We start from the raw sequence: 15,701 nt of genomic DNA on the forward strand, positions 1-15,701 counted from the left end.
TAGATTGAGGTCTGGGATACTATGAGGCCAAGAATGACGGAGGTGGCGGCTGAGCATGCGACCGTCAAAGCATGTGCGCGCAGATCTTTCACACGTGTTGAAATACGGGGTGAACCGCCATCCTGCATAAAAGTCCTACCTCCCAGCAGGTGTTTATCAGCCACCGTTAGGGATGATCTGATTCACTATCTCACTAAAGCTCATTTTATACATGATTCTCATGCGGTGTCACTACGTGCTGCTGTCCAGCTCCATTTATTGCCCAGTTTTTGCACTCGTTTTTGGTTCCAATAAAACAAAATGTCATTTGAGGCATGTGTGTCAAATACCTAACTACATTATTCTGTGAATTAGTGCATTTTCAAATTTAAATGGACATTTAGGTCGCTCTGTACTTTGGAGGCAGTATATTTGATCCTGCGCAGTCCTGATCGCTTGTATGTGGACTACTTTGAACGAGGGACAAAGGGATTCTGAACTCTCTGGCCGACTGGCGACATGTTGCTCCAGTTCTGACGGTGTTCAGGGCTGTTGCCTCCACGTTTATGCTACGGACGACTGGTGTGGTAACTTGGTTTACGGTTACTTTCTGACGGTCACATTTCATGCAAGGAGCTAGTCAGGTTGTAGGATGCATTTGGCAACATGGCGTAATATAAGTCTCCAGTATTTTCAAGTTCTTTAAATGTGTCTGTACTAGTGTTCAGACTTAACATACAGACGAAGATAGCCATCGATGCACATGATATAGTATTGTTTTTTCACTCACTCATCCGTACAGTACGTGTTTCAAGATTTTCTTGTGTATCTAAAGTCTTTTTTTGTTGAATCCTGTGATATATGGTGACCTTGCACGACATACACAACAGGACAAGCGTAAAGTTTAATGTACTAATGCTTTTGAACTGAGTCTTAATAATGAAAAATTTAACTGAAGTTGTAGCGATCTGTTATCACTCCCAAGTTGCTTACGAAATTCGTGTCCAAAACGCGACTGCATGCGTGCCTTGGTATTCATTTTCCAGTAAGCACTTAATTCAAGCACGACTGTACTCTGAATTCTGCCCTCAGCAGGAACGTTGGCCAGAGTGAACTGTAATCAGTAGAAGCTTTTGCAAAAACTGCGATCAGAAGCAACCTCCTCCTGTTCTTTGCATGCCTTAGAGGTTAAAAGCTGTGTGGCCATGGAGACTCCGAGACTGCTTCCTACTTACCAATGACTGTCAGGCATATTTGTGTTTCAGGTTTTGTGTGGATGGTTGTTAGGCTTGCAGACTGATGCAAGTATGCTCATCACACTTCATCTGCCTACAAGGAAGATCAATTATATGCCCACCGAATCAGATTATGAAATGTTTAGATGTAACTGTGATCGTAAATTTCACTGAAGTATTCATTTACAGCATTTTGTGTTGGAAGCAACACATTCAGGACATTTTTCTGAAGACGTATTCACCTGTATTCAGATTACTACAAAAAAAAAGTAGGAGGCTTACATTATCACCTCGAAAAAATAAAGTTACGTAATTGTTGTTTACGTCGGCAGTCCCGGTACACATCGCGGATCCCGGCGCCACAGTACCGTAGCACGCCGCAAGGATAGCCGACAGTAAAGTATATACCGGAGTCCATAGGTAAGCAGAGTATCGTGCGCTAATTAATTTTCGTCAGCAACGGAAATGTTGCTGCTGCGTCAGACCAAACCAGATGTCTAAAGAAGTCCTTTTGATGAAGGCTGTCTACAGTAGCAGCCAAGGCTGTCTACAATAGCGGCCGAACGCCGGTAGTTTTTGTATCATCAAGATGCAGTCACACGCTCAGCAGGATTTTATTGAAATGGCCTCCGTCCGAGAAAACACACTCTCAGATTCTCTATGAGCAGTTGCACTGAACGGGGCAACCGTGCCAACGTAGGGGATTTTTAGAGCGGGAAATGAATCGTACTGAAGGGAGTGACCTAAAGACAGACACATTAGACTCCAATTCGAGACGATTGCCTTCTAATTGCGGTATGTTTAGTTTATGAGGGGCAGACAAATAGCTTAATCCACACATATTATAAGAACGGATGTATGTGTAAGAGGCAGTCAAATGAAAACAGGACGCCCGCTGCAGTGGGACCATGGAGTCGTTCCATTCAAAAGTAATCATCACTTGCGTTAAGACACTTCTTCCACTGGGAGACGAGATAATCATTTCCTGTTTCGTAGAACGTGATCGGCCGCTAACGGATCCATAATCGCAGCCATTCGCACACTTCCTCGTCGGACTGGAACCGACCTCCACGAATGTCGAAGATGTGAAAATCACATGGTGAAATATTCGGGCTGTACACGGGATGGTGCAGTGTTTCCCAATCGAATCGTTGAATCATAGCCTTCGTCCCATATCCAGTGGAGGGGCGGTGGGGGGAGGGGGGGGGGGCGTTATCTTACAACAGGAGAATTCCGTCCGACAGCCCGAGGGCAAACGTCAAAGCCAAGAGTGGAAACATTCGGCATCCCCCACGCCAAAGAAATCCAAAGCTGTTCAGACAATTTCTGGTAAGGTCATAGTGACTTTCTTCTTCGACTGCAGGGACTCTTTGCTCGTCGAGTTTCTCGAGCGTAGAGCCACAACAGATGCGCAGGGCTAGGAAAACAGTTTGCAGAAACTGTGACTTGCTATAAAGTCAAAAGCCCAGCAACGCTATCGGACGAAATGATCCTGTTGTTCAGTAACGCCCGCCCCCACACTGCCAATCGGACGAAACTACTCTTCGGAGGTTTGAGTCCTTCCTCGGGCATGGGTGTGTGTGTTGTCCTTAGCGTAAATTAGTTTAAATTAGGTCAAGTAGTGTGTAAGCTTAGGGACCGATGGCCTGAACAGTTTGGTCCCATAGGAACTTACCACAAAATAACCACTATGCTTCGGCGATGTGCTTGAGAAACGCTGCAACATCCTCTGTAGAGCCCTATCCTTCATAGCGTGATTTTCACATCTTTGGCGACCTGAAGACAGACGTTCGTGGACGCCGGTTTCACGAGGAAGTGCAAGAATGGATGCGGTTGCGGATCCGTCAGCGACCGACCGCATTTTACGAAACATAAACTGACCGTCTCATCTCTTACTGGCATTAATATCTTAACGTGTGTCCCGTTGCGGCGCGCGTTCGATTTTCATTTGACTGCCTCTCATAGTTTAACCTTTCCTTGGTATTCCTAAATCATTTCTGGAGAACACCGGAAGGATTCCTTCCCATTGTATGCTTTAGTGGCCCATTTTTATGACCTAGATAGTGATTTAGAAAGAAGGATGTCAAGTTAATGAACTTGAGCGAGGCGAGCTTACATTACGTATGAACAAACCAGATTATGTAGTAGTTGGAGGAGATAGATGAGACATAGCATTGCCGCAAGGAACTATTACAACAGCAAATCAGTAGAAATATTTAGCATCGATTATATCCATACCTCGAGAACGTGTAAGGCAGGATCCAGCAGGAGCAGTTAGGGTGCAGAAGGGTGTTTCGTGGGGTTGGGCAATGTCAAATGAAGAGGATTCTGCAAACAGCAGTTGAAAGTGTACTAACATATGACGCAGAAGGATGGACCCTACGGGACAGCCAGAGGAGTACAGGTAAAATTGATGGATGCAATAAAGAGAACAACCAGGATATCCAGAACGGAGACGAGAAGGAATGAGGAACATGGAGGGCGGGAATACTCAGAATGATGAGAAAGAGAGATACGAAGGAGGGACACTGCAATGAATGTGAACACTGACGGATGGGATTACAGAGCAATTGCTGAAGTGTGGAGAACCCCTTGTAACTAAGGTACAGAAGACGAACGAATAAATGAACAAGGAGTGACAAGGAGCTGCGCCCTCGAAGCGCTGAATCATAGTGTCTATGAAGAAGTTACGATGCCGCCGGTTTTGTGAGAGACGAATGAATGTTTCTGCCGCGAAGCAAGGTTTTTCACCAAATTACTGAGGACCCTGGCCACTCTAATAACCTTCATTTCCGTCTGGGGGATATATTCAGAGTGCTGGGATGTTGGTTTACCAACGGTCACTTCGCTAGGGAGAACACCGACGGAGTGACTGTTCAAAAAACGACCACAAGAGAGGGCGCACCCGGATTGACAGGCAGTGGCGCGGTGGAGGATGGAGAAAATGTTTTGCGTGTCTTGGAAAATTCTTCCGCGTGGGCTTGTCGGGAGCTTCCGCGCGCGTTTTGCATAAAACCTCCCCGCGGAAGCTCCTGATGAACTAATTCCCACGGCGCGGCTGCACCGCTCGGACCGGCGTTGTTTTTCCTCAACCGCTTAAAACATCGCCGAGAAAACGCAACTCTTAGGCCGCTCGCGAGGCAAAAACGCAAACGCGGCCGCGGGCCCGACTTCCACACGCCGGGGAGTCCCCGACTCTCTTGCTCTGAGGCGGCGCGAACCGAGAAACTGACAACATTGGCGGCTTGTGCGTGCCAACTTTCGATAGCCAGTCGCGTAGAAAGCGTGGAAAATGTTTCCGGCTGCGTCGAGGGAGAACTCAGCCGAGACATTTGTTCCCATCGGGGAAGTTAATGGGTAGCCTCTCAGTGCGGTTCGGGTGAACGGTATTTTATCAGAAATCTAGATTTGTCGAGTGTTCCAGAGAGTTGAACTACGCCGTATGTTTGCATTTTTCTTACACTTCATCGTACATAGTCGGCGAGAAGTCCCCGAACCCTCTAGTATCGAATGCTAATTTATTTGATTTGTTTTAGCACAAGTATTTACTTATGCATCAAGTGTCCAGTACATCGGTATGCTTCCTACCATGCAGTAAGCACTTTTCCATACACCTCCATGTTCTTCTTTACATATTTTTTATAGTGTAAAATGTATCCTCATCAGCACTGCGCAGCATTGGTGCCCATTTCAATCGCGCTGATGAACCACGTCCTGTCCATCGTCCTAGAAAGTGTTCATTTAGGAACTCGCGCACTGCAAGAGCGGAATGAGGATTGGCTCCGTCTTGCTGCAACCATACGCGATCTGTGAGGCACCTTTCCTAAAGCTGAAGTATTTATCAGGTTTGTAAGGCGTGTAAATAATTTGCGCCATTCACAATCCCTTCAGAAAAGTACGGTCCCAGCAGATGTTGCGATGTCATTGCCGCCCAAATCATTACGTGTGGAGGGTTCCCTTCTAATCTGTGTAATGATGATTCTCTGAGGCCCAAACAACAATATTTATTACAAGTGGGCTGCGATAAATGGCACATTCGTCTGATATAGTATCCTTGGCACAGTTCACGGCGTTTGGAAATTAACAAAGCACGGCACACTAAAACGTGTTCATTTCGGTCTGCATCCGGTAACTCGTTTACGAACGTCGGTCGAAAAGGCCTGACCTTAAGGTCTTTTCCCATGTGACCTCTTGTTGTTGTCCTCGGTATCCTCGGTATACCGAGTCCCAAAACGTGTTTACTTACCGGCCTCCCAATTCAAAGGTGTTGCCTCTCGCGGTGGAGCCTTACTAAATCATTCCTGGAATGCTTCCATAATCTGTCTCATTTTCTGCCCTGTGTATTGTCATCCATGCACCCACACACCTGTGACTAAGCCTGCTAAACAGTGGAACAGTGTAACCGCTCATATCTGCGGTGCTTACAAATTAAAACTCGGCTGCGAATGAGAAAACATGCAAACACGAGTTTCGACGACTGATTCCAGCAATTGATAAAAAGTAAAATAGCTACCAACCTGCATAATCACATTTTATACTGAACAGGGGTTACAGGGTTACGGGGACTTCATATCCACCCTGTAGCTTCGTATCACCCTACTTCCTCCTATACAAATTCCATCTGTACCACTCTGAATAAAAGCTACGCTCGGCATCTTCTTTCTTTGACGAGTCAGCTGCGAGGAGTACTAATAAGTGTTTAATTAAAACCTCGGAAAACCAAAGTTACTTAATTAGTTTCTTGTTTTTTTAATCCACAAATGTCTTTATCTCATTTTGTCGATTTATGATGTTGACCAGTTTCGACTACAATGAGTCGTCATCTAAATCAGTGTTTTTTTACGGAAGTAACGTGTCATGTCTAGCTTTCATTATGGCCCCTTAAAAATCAACCGTGATATTGATTTAAAGCAGCCACGTTGATCGCTGTAAGCCCACTTGATACGTTAAATTTCGTTACGAATTACTGATTCTGATGATGACTCATTAGAGTTTAAACCGCTCAACTTCCATAATCCGTGAAACGTCATAAATATATTTGTCAGTAAAAAAGTGTTTTTCATATAGAGCTTGGCCGTCACTTTCTCTACCGACCGACCACCGTGTCGTCCTCCGCCAGTGGCTTCACTGAATGGCGTGAGGTCAGCACACCGCTCTCCTGGCCTTGTAAGTTTTCGTGACCTGGAACCGCTACTACTCGGTCAAGTAGCTCCTCAGTTGGCGTCCCGAGACTGAGTGAATCCCGTTCCAGTCGTCCCACCAAGGAAAAATATCCGGTAGTAACGAGAATCGAACCCGGTTCCTCCGCATGGCAGTCAGCCGCGCTGACCACTCAGCTGCGGAAGAGGACTTTCAAATATATCACGGCGTCCAGTTTGACCATGTCCAATTTCAATTTTTTTTTTTGCTTATACGTGCATATCTGCGGTCCTGATCCTCCTACGATGCTAGAGCTGCGAAAACAAAATGGCAAGTGTCGTATCTTAACAGTAATTCGTTCTCTGCATCTTAAGGTAACAACGCTGCAATAACTCATGTTGATTTGGTTAAAGTGCGCGGCACAAAATGCTCTATCATATGACAGTTTGGCTACGTGGCGCAGATGTTCCCAATATGGTCAAAAGCTTTGAATGACGAAGAACGATGTGGCAGACCAAATGTCGCTGAAGAATCGGGAATCGCTGGAGGGCAACTACACTGCTGGCCACCGTAAATGTAACACCAAAAAAGACAAGAGGTAGCACAACAAAATTTATTTTGTAGATAACATGTTGACCAAGTATCAAATGATTACGTTTACAGACGTGCGTGACATGTGGTTCCCGCCAGAATCAGTAGCCAGAGTAGCCGCCATTGTTGGAGATCACCGCTGCCACACGTCTCGGCATTGAGTCAAAGAGACGTTGGATGTGTTCCTGGGGTACAGCAGCCCAAGCAGCTTCCTCACGTTGCCAAAGATCATCTGGTGTGGCAGCTGGGGATGTAATCTGGGTCACTCCTTGAGCAACCATGGACCACATGTTTTCTATCGGCGAAAGATCCGGAGAGCGAGCCGGCCAGGGAAGCACTTCAATCTAGTTATTGACGAAGAACCTTTGGACAATGCATGCCACGTGTGGTCGCGCATTATCCTTTTGAAATATGGCTGTGGCCGAGCCCTGAAGGTAAGGAAGGACAACTGGCTCCAGCACCTCGGATGTGTAGCGCCGGCTATTTAAAGTACCGGCAATGCGTACTAGAGGTGTGCGACAATAATATCCAATACCGCCCCATACCATAATACCCGGTGCAAGACCAGTGTGGCGGTGCATAATGCAGCTGTCCAGCATCCTCTCTCCACGGTGTCTCCACACTCGAATCCGACCATCGTGGTGCTGCAGACAGAAGCGTGCCTCGTCAGTAAAGACAACGTCATTCCATTCTGCCGTCCACATCCGTCTGTCATCACACCATTGGCGACGGAGACGTCTGTGATTCTGCGTCAATGGTAGACGAAGCAATGGACGTCTTGCGGACAGACCACTCTGCTGTAAACGGCGTCGAATGGTACGCGCAGACACTGGATGATGCGTTACAGACGCAATGTGCTGTGCTATGGTTCGGGATGTCACTGAGCGATCCGTCACTGCCATGCGCACAATTTGCCTATCAGCACGTGCAGTGGTGCACCGAGGTGAAAGCGATCGACCACGTCGGTCCGTCGTACCCTCCTGCATCCAACGGTCACATATTCGCATTACAGTTGTTTGGTTTCGTCCAACACGACTAGCGATTTCTCTGTATGATAATCCACAATCTCGGTAAGCCACTATCCTTCCTCTGTCGAACTCGGATACTTGATCAAACGATGTTCGCTGTTGTCTACTAGGCATAACTGATCGTCTTGTGAAACAACCACAAGGTAAACACACGTGCCGAACGTACACTCGTCGAAATCGCCAAGCCTTAAATGGCGCTATGAGGTGGCGCCACAGGCGCGCGTGATGTGCGTCTGCGCTGAAATTCTAATCAGTTGCATATCTCATCGCTGCAAACCCATGGTGTAAATTTCACTTGATTCGGATGCTTCCTTCAGGGTGTTGCATTTACGGTGGCCAGCAGTGTAGTCGCACGCATTCAAAAAGCCCGCCAAGCAGAGGCAGTTGCGTAAATGTTTCATCTGTTTTCTGGTCAATCCAGAAGATGCATTTAACCGGCTAATCATCACGCCCAAGTAATGGGTCTGTCACTATGACTTGAGAGAAAGGTGCAGGCAAGCAGTGGAAATACGGCGCAAAAATGAAGGCGTAACAATCATTAGACAAGGTGATGCTGAATGTCTACAAATTATGCTCGTTAATGACAAACCGTAACAGAAACATACATGTGAAATCTCATGACGAGTGTGCAGTATACTGTCCAGACGAAGCGTCACAGGAAGCTTTCGAAGAGGGCATTTATCGTTGGGATAAGAGTGTCGCATTGAATGATGGGTATGTAGAGAAGGACCAGCAGAATCATAGAGTTTCATGATTGCACTTTGATATTTCGAGATGATGATCAGAACTTTTAAGTGTATCCACTCTACAGTGAACGGATTAGCATATACGAGGGCTATCCGTTTATTAAGGTTCTATCGGTCTTGAAATGGAAACCACATTGAAAATCTGATGAAGTTTTACACTGATGTGTTGTGCAATATCTCTGGTATGTCCGTCTGTCGCGTCACATTGCACTTTACAGTTCAGAGCTTACAGTAAGCACGTAAAGACGCCTGTGAAATTGTGTCTCCCACCACGTATCAGTGCCTCCCGAGAGATATCGCCTGATTTCACGCAGCACCACATCAGGTAACTGTCGTGCCTTTCCTTATTCATGACAATTTTCGGCCGCACACTGCAGGGCAATGCTGCGATTTTGATCGGAAGTGTTTGATCATTCACCATAGAGCCCGGACTTGCCTCCTCACATGAATCGCTCTCTATGAAGACAACATTTTGGCGCAGACTGTGAGCTGCAGACCGCCTAGAGAATTGGCGGAAAGGACAGGCGGCTGCCTTTTATGTAGGGGGTATAGGCAAGTTGATACAACGTTGCGACAAATGTCTACTTCGGAGCAGCGGCTATGTAGAGAAGTAGCTGGAAGTCGTAGCTAACTGTTGCAAATGAAGATTTTTTGATTTTCAGTGCGGTTTCCACTTGGCGACCGATAGGATCTTAATAAACGAATAGCCCTAGTACCTTCTGGTAAACACTTGCCGTAAGATCCTTCCCTTATCTATCTGTTTCTTCTTCTGCCGCTCCAGTGTCAGGCTTACGGCCTGCCGGTCTCACCATCTCTTCCTCGTTCTTCCCACATTTCTCTAGCTCCGTAGTTTATGATCTATTGCTAGTTTAGAAGGTCCTTGTGGCGGCGTATGAAGTACATGTGCTTTTCATTTTTCTTTATATTGGATTGCATTTTGGATTACTGGTTGCATACCTAATTCTTCTATTATTACTACTTTTCTAATTTTACCTTTTCTAGTGCAGCCTTTCACAGATCTTAGAAATTTCATTTCTCATTCTTCCAGTTGACATAAATTTTTATTTATTGACGTCCAATTCTAATAAAATTGGAACTGCCACGACTTTATACGAGGGCCATTCGGAAAGGAAGATACGGTCGTTCGCGAAATGGAAAACACTGTGAAAATGGGAAATGTTTTATTTGCAACAGTTAGCTACACCTTCCAGCTACTTCTCTGCATAGTCGCCGCTCCGATTTAGACATTTGTCGTAGCTCTGTACCCACTCTCCTATACGCTCTTCGTCGAAGGCAACCGCCTGTGCTTTCCACCGATTCTCTACGCTGGTCTACTGCTCATCGTCTGTGCCAAAATGTTGTCATCATAGCCAGCAGTTGGTGTGAGGAGAGATGAAACTCATGGGGAGACAAATACGGGCTGTAATACGAGTGATCTGACAGTTCCCATCAAAAATACTGCAGGAGCATCTTCATTGCCCCTGGACAGTGTGGTCAAGTATTGCCATGAAGTCGGCCTAAGTGGCCAAGCGGTTCTAGGCGCTTCAGTCTGGAACCGCGCCACCGCTACGGTCGCAGGTTCGAATCCTGCCTCGGGCATGGATATGTGTGATGTCCTTAGGTTAGTAAGGTTTAAGTAGTTCTAAGTTTTAGGGGACTGATGACTTCAGATGTTGAGTCCCATAGTGCTCAGAGCCAATTGAACCATTTATTGCCATGAAGAAGGAAATGCGTGACATATGTTATATGGGCTGCAAGGCGTCAGGTGAAATCTCTCACCAGGTCCTCAAACTTTGCCGGAGACACTATTTTCCACCCATCTTTACGTGCTCAGAAATGGAAAGAGCGACGGGACGCGATCGACGGGCATATTAGAGACGCCGCCCAACACATCTGTGCAAAGCATCATCAAATTTCCACAGCGCTTTTCATTTCGTACCCAATCGCACCTACTTTCCGAACAGTTCTCATAAAATTTACGTTGTTTCTCTTTCCTTGTTTTAAGTATCAGTTGTGTCTATCATCTTTACATTTAGAATTTTCCAGCAACAACAAAAACTACATCCATCGATGGTTTGGTTAGGCGAAACTACTTTTGGGGCAAGCCTATTTGCAATGGGCGTCTTATATATCTCGTGCACATTACATAAGAACAGGAGAATTCGTTCTGCGCAGCATCGTCTGGCGAGGCAGACTGAGGCAGAGTGGTCTGGATAACGTGTGTACGATCAGAAGTAGCGAGAACACGCGACGACCCCCCAGGACTCAGCAACCTTCCAAGGCCTACGTGTTTTTTGCGATGCCTGCTGTACGGCCGGCAAGGCAGGTGCACAGTTTGATTGCGACTATTATTGCGCGTGGGCCATGTTGACAAACCGTCGCAATGAAATACTGTTTTTACGAGCTGTCTGACCTAAGACTGAAAGACGAGCTGAGTTACGTCTGCACGCGCCCCTGCAGCTGCTATGGTACCCTTCGCAGAATTCCAGGTGTATGCAGCCGCTGGACATGGGCCAAGCAACACGCCTGTGTTAGTGTGCAGGTGTCGTGTCGTCTCCGTATTCGCTGCTACCTGCACATGAGGTTCGTAGGACTGGCAATTAGTGTTTCCTTCAACTCTCACTTCATTACCAGCAACCTACTACAACGGGATGCATTTAAGTGCGTAGGGATAGGGACAGGAACGAGTAGCAGCAGCAGTTCACTGTTGATTACGATAATAGGTTGATGTACCGGGTGATCAAAACGTCAGTATAAGTTTGAAAACTTAATAAACCACGGAATAACGTAGATAGAGAGGTAAAAATTGACACACATCCTAGGAATGACATGGGGTTCTATTAGAAAAAAAAAACCATATTGCTAGACGCGTGAAAGATCTCTTGCGCGCGCCGTTTGGTGATAATCGTGTGCTCAGCCGCCACTTTCGTCATGCTTGGCCTCCCAGGTCCCAGGCCTCAGTCCGTGCGATTATTGGCTTTGGGGTTACCTGAAGTCGTAAGTGTATCGTGACCAACCGCAATCTCGAGGGATGCTGAAAGACAACATCCGACGCCAATGCCTCACCACAACTCCGGACATGCTTTAGGTGCTGTTCACAACATTATTCCTCGACTACAGCCATTGTTGAGGAATGATGGTGGACATATTGAGCATTTCCTGTAAAGAACATCATCGTTGCTTTGTCTTACTTTGTTATGCTAATTACTGCTATTCTGATCAAATGAAGCGCCATCTGTCGAACATTTTTTGAACTTTTGTATTTTTTTGGTTCTAATAAAACCCCATGTCATTCCAAGCATGTGTGTCAATTTGTACCTCTCTATCTACATTATTACGTGATTTATTCAGTTTTCAAATTTATACTGACTTTGTGATCACCCGGTATTTTTGAATTAGTGAGAGGCGTATTCATAAAGTAAGGTCCGATTAGGGGCGAATAGAAACCACTGTGAAAATACGATGGAACTTTGTACAGATGTGATGGGCAGTGTCTTTAGTGTGCCTGTCGATCGCTTCGTCGCTCTTTTCAGTTCAGAGCGCAACAACAGTGTCTCTCGCCAAGTATGTGCATCTGGTGAGAGGCTTCGCCTGAAGCTATGCAGCCCACATAACATAAATGTCATGCGTTTCTTTCAAGACAATTTTTTGCCACATTCTGCAAGGGCAATGAAGACGCTCCTGAAGCGTTTTCGATGGGAAGTGTTTGATCACCCACAATACAGCCCTTAATTGGCTTCCTCCGTTGTTCATCTTTGCTGACATGAACCGCTGGCTATGAAGACAACGTTTTGGTACAAACAACGAAAGGCAGACCAGGGTAGGGAATTGGCGGAAAGCGCAGGCCCCTGCTTTCTGTGACAAGGGTACTGGAAAGTTTGTACAACGCCACGACGAATGTTTTACTTGGAGCTGCGACCACTTAGATAGGTAGCTGGAAGGTGTGGTTAACTGTTGTGAACAAGAAATGTTTGATTTTCACTATGGTTTTCATTTCACGACCGATCGGATCTAACAGCCCTCGTAACTACCGTAACATAACGAAGGCACGACAGTGAGTTCGCTACTGCGGCAGCCTGACACGACAAATGACTATGTCATCAGACTCTCTGCTCGGTGCCTGAGTCATGGTCGAGCACGTAAAGACCGACTCATCGTATCAATAATATAGCCGCAGCTGGATGCGTTTCGCAATTTATGAAGATTTTCTAACGAGCCGCAGAATCAAGAGCTTAGAATGTCAAGTAACCTAAAATCACTGCCAAAATGGGTGATGAAAAATGTACGCAAATAACAGCACCTAGGCTCAGTGGAGTGCCAACTCGGACCGCTGGTGAGACGGGAGGTCTGCCCACGGACTCAAAGTAGACTCTTGACAGGGCTCTTGACAGCGGACCGCTGCGCTAGCTTACGAGAGTGGACGCTAGTCATGAAGAGACGGGTCGAAGGGTTCGAAGGAATCGCTGGGGAATAAGATGGCGGATTTTAATGTAAGGTGGAGATTGTTAACTCGGACGTTGTAGTGTTTATTTTTTAATTTTTTTCTTTTATTGGCGTTTCATTATCTCGCTTGTCACGGCGAACGTGACCTGGTTTCTCTTCAGTCGACAACATTAATGAAGCATGCAGAATAGTTTATCAAAAAATTCGAAAATAGATCAGGTGAGACAGTGAAAAGGGCGATTTGACAAACCTGGAATGGGGAGAAAACCTTTCCCACTGACCCTGATATCGCTGTTCAGACGAGATGGCGTCGTGAATCGGTGAACGAGCTGTTGCCATGATGGTGTTTTGCAAAGACTACGACAGCTACGTAGCGGCGCAGCGTGTATTTCGTGATCATTACAGTCTCACACGTCATGCCCCAGTCCCGAAGGCACATGCTGTCAACGTGTGTGTAAATAACTTTGAGGAAAGCGGTGATACAGTGCGAAAGAGGGGTGCGAGTGCATAACACCTGTCAACACCAGAGAACGTCGTAAGTGTGGGAGAAGCCATCAGCCGAAGGCCCAGGCGTTCTGCACGCAAGCATGCGCTGCAACTTGACATATCAGATCGCAGTGTACGGCTAACATTACAGAAGGATCTGCAATACCACCCACAAAAATAAAACTACACTTTTGCGGGTAACTGTTGGAACAATCCCAGGTCTGTGCAACAATCTGATCAAGAGCGATGAGGCCATTTTTATGTTGATGTTTTATGTTAAGAAGCAAAACTTCATATACTGCTCACATGAAAATTCTGAAATACATCATGAAACGCCAATTCATTGTTATAAAATGGTAGTGTGGTGCGGCGTATCATCGTTTGGAAACACAGGGCCTTATTTTTTTGAAGACGATCGCGGAAGTACTGTTACTGTGAATACAGAATGTTATGTTCACATGTTGAACAATTTCCTAGTGCGACGTCTGGTTGATTTTTCTGTAACTGCAAACACATTCTTCCAACAAGACTGGGACACATGCCTTAATTCACACAAAAATCAAATGGCTCTGAGCACTATGGGACTTAACATCGGAGGTCATCAGTCCCCTAGAACTTAGAACTACTTAAACCTAACTAACCTATCACACACATCCATGCCCGAGGCAGGATTCGAACCTGCGGCCGTAGCGGTCACGCGGTTCCAGACTGTAGCTCCTAGAACCGCTCGGCCATACCGGCCGGCTTACTTCACACAATTCCATTAACAGAACAGCTCTCCTCTTCATCTCACCACCAAGAACGGGTACAGTTCTTGGTTTCCAAGACCACCTCCTGACCTTCCATCGCGTGATTTCTTCCACCATACAGCCTTCGGGAACTGAAGGATCAAATTCTGGAGGAAGTTAATCGAATTCCACTGCAAGATGTGATGTGTAACGTCCGTAAAAGCCTTGAAACGTGTGTAAAGGATAATGGCGGCCACTTACGTGACGTCATTTTCAAGTGACAGGCATTTTAACTTGCTATCGTCCGCTTCGTTATCGTACTTGTAATTATATGTACATGTTTTTAAAATACTTACAACAGATAGTAGTGCACTGAAATTTCAAGTAAAATATCGTTCTCTTTTTTAAAAAAATACAATCAAGATAGAGAGTCTTTATAAAAACAGTGATTCCCTTCCCAGGATTTACAGAAAGTGAGCAGTAGGTGAGGAGAATTACTGGAGAGAGGTTGTCTAGGAGTGAATGAGATGTGGAAGAGTTAGATAGGAGGACTCCGAATTAAGCATTGGGAAAGGGAGTGAGGCAATTGGGCAATATTCAACATTATGGACGCTAGATCAATATTTTACAGTCACTAGGTGTAAGGCAGCTGTTTTATTGACGCGTTTCGAATACACTCGTCCAAAAAATATCTGAAAATGGTTACCGAGATCAAGATTAACGCGTTGATAGTAGCTAAAAGACACACAAGAAAATACAATGAAGAGTGCAAGAAAACAACGTGCCAAGTTACGGTCATGTGAATATGACACATTCCAAAGCGTAACTGAGTGCACCAGGCATGATATAATGTATAAAGCAATAAAGTGACTAGTAGGTGGGGCTAGTGTTATCAGTTCGTAGTGCTCGACGCATGAGAAAAATGTAATTTAAAGCACAGGGAAGAAGTGAAAGAATGGTCAGACATGTGATGAACCACAGCAACATACATAAAATGTAAAAGTATGCCAAAGAGACCATTGCTAATATAATATTGCTAAAACTGAAATTGGAGAAGGGAGAAAAATGAAGCGGGAGGGGGGGGGGAGGGGAATGTCAAAGACAGTGCAGAAGGATAAATTTATTTAATTACAGAGATGATAACAACAATGTAAAAAACTATAAACAAATTGAAAACCAAAATTACCTCGTATAAAAATATGCACCAACATTAAGACTAATATGTGACATCATCAGAATTACATAGAAATGACTGTGTATACTTGGCATAGGCGCCTGTAAAGAGGTAAGGCTTACAAACAAATACAACACCTATTAACCACTTCG

Source organism: Schistocerca serialis, chromosome 2 (genome assembly GCF_023864345.2).
Source record: "Schistocerca serialis cubense isolate TAMUIC-IGC-003099 chromosome 2, iqSchSeri2.2, whole genome shotgun sequence".
Taxonomy (NCBI): Eukaryota; Metazoa; Arthropoda; class Insecta; order Orthoptera; family Acrididae; genus Schistocerca; species Schistocerca serialis.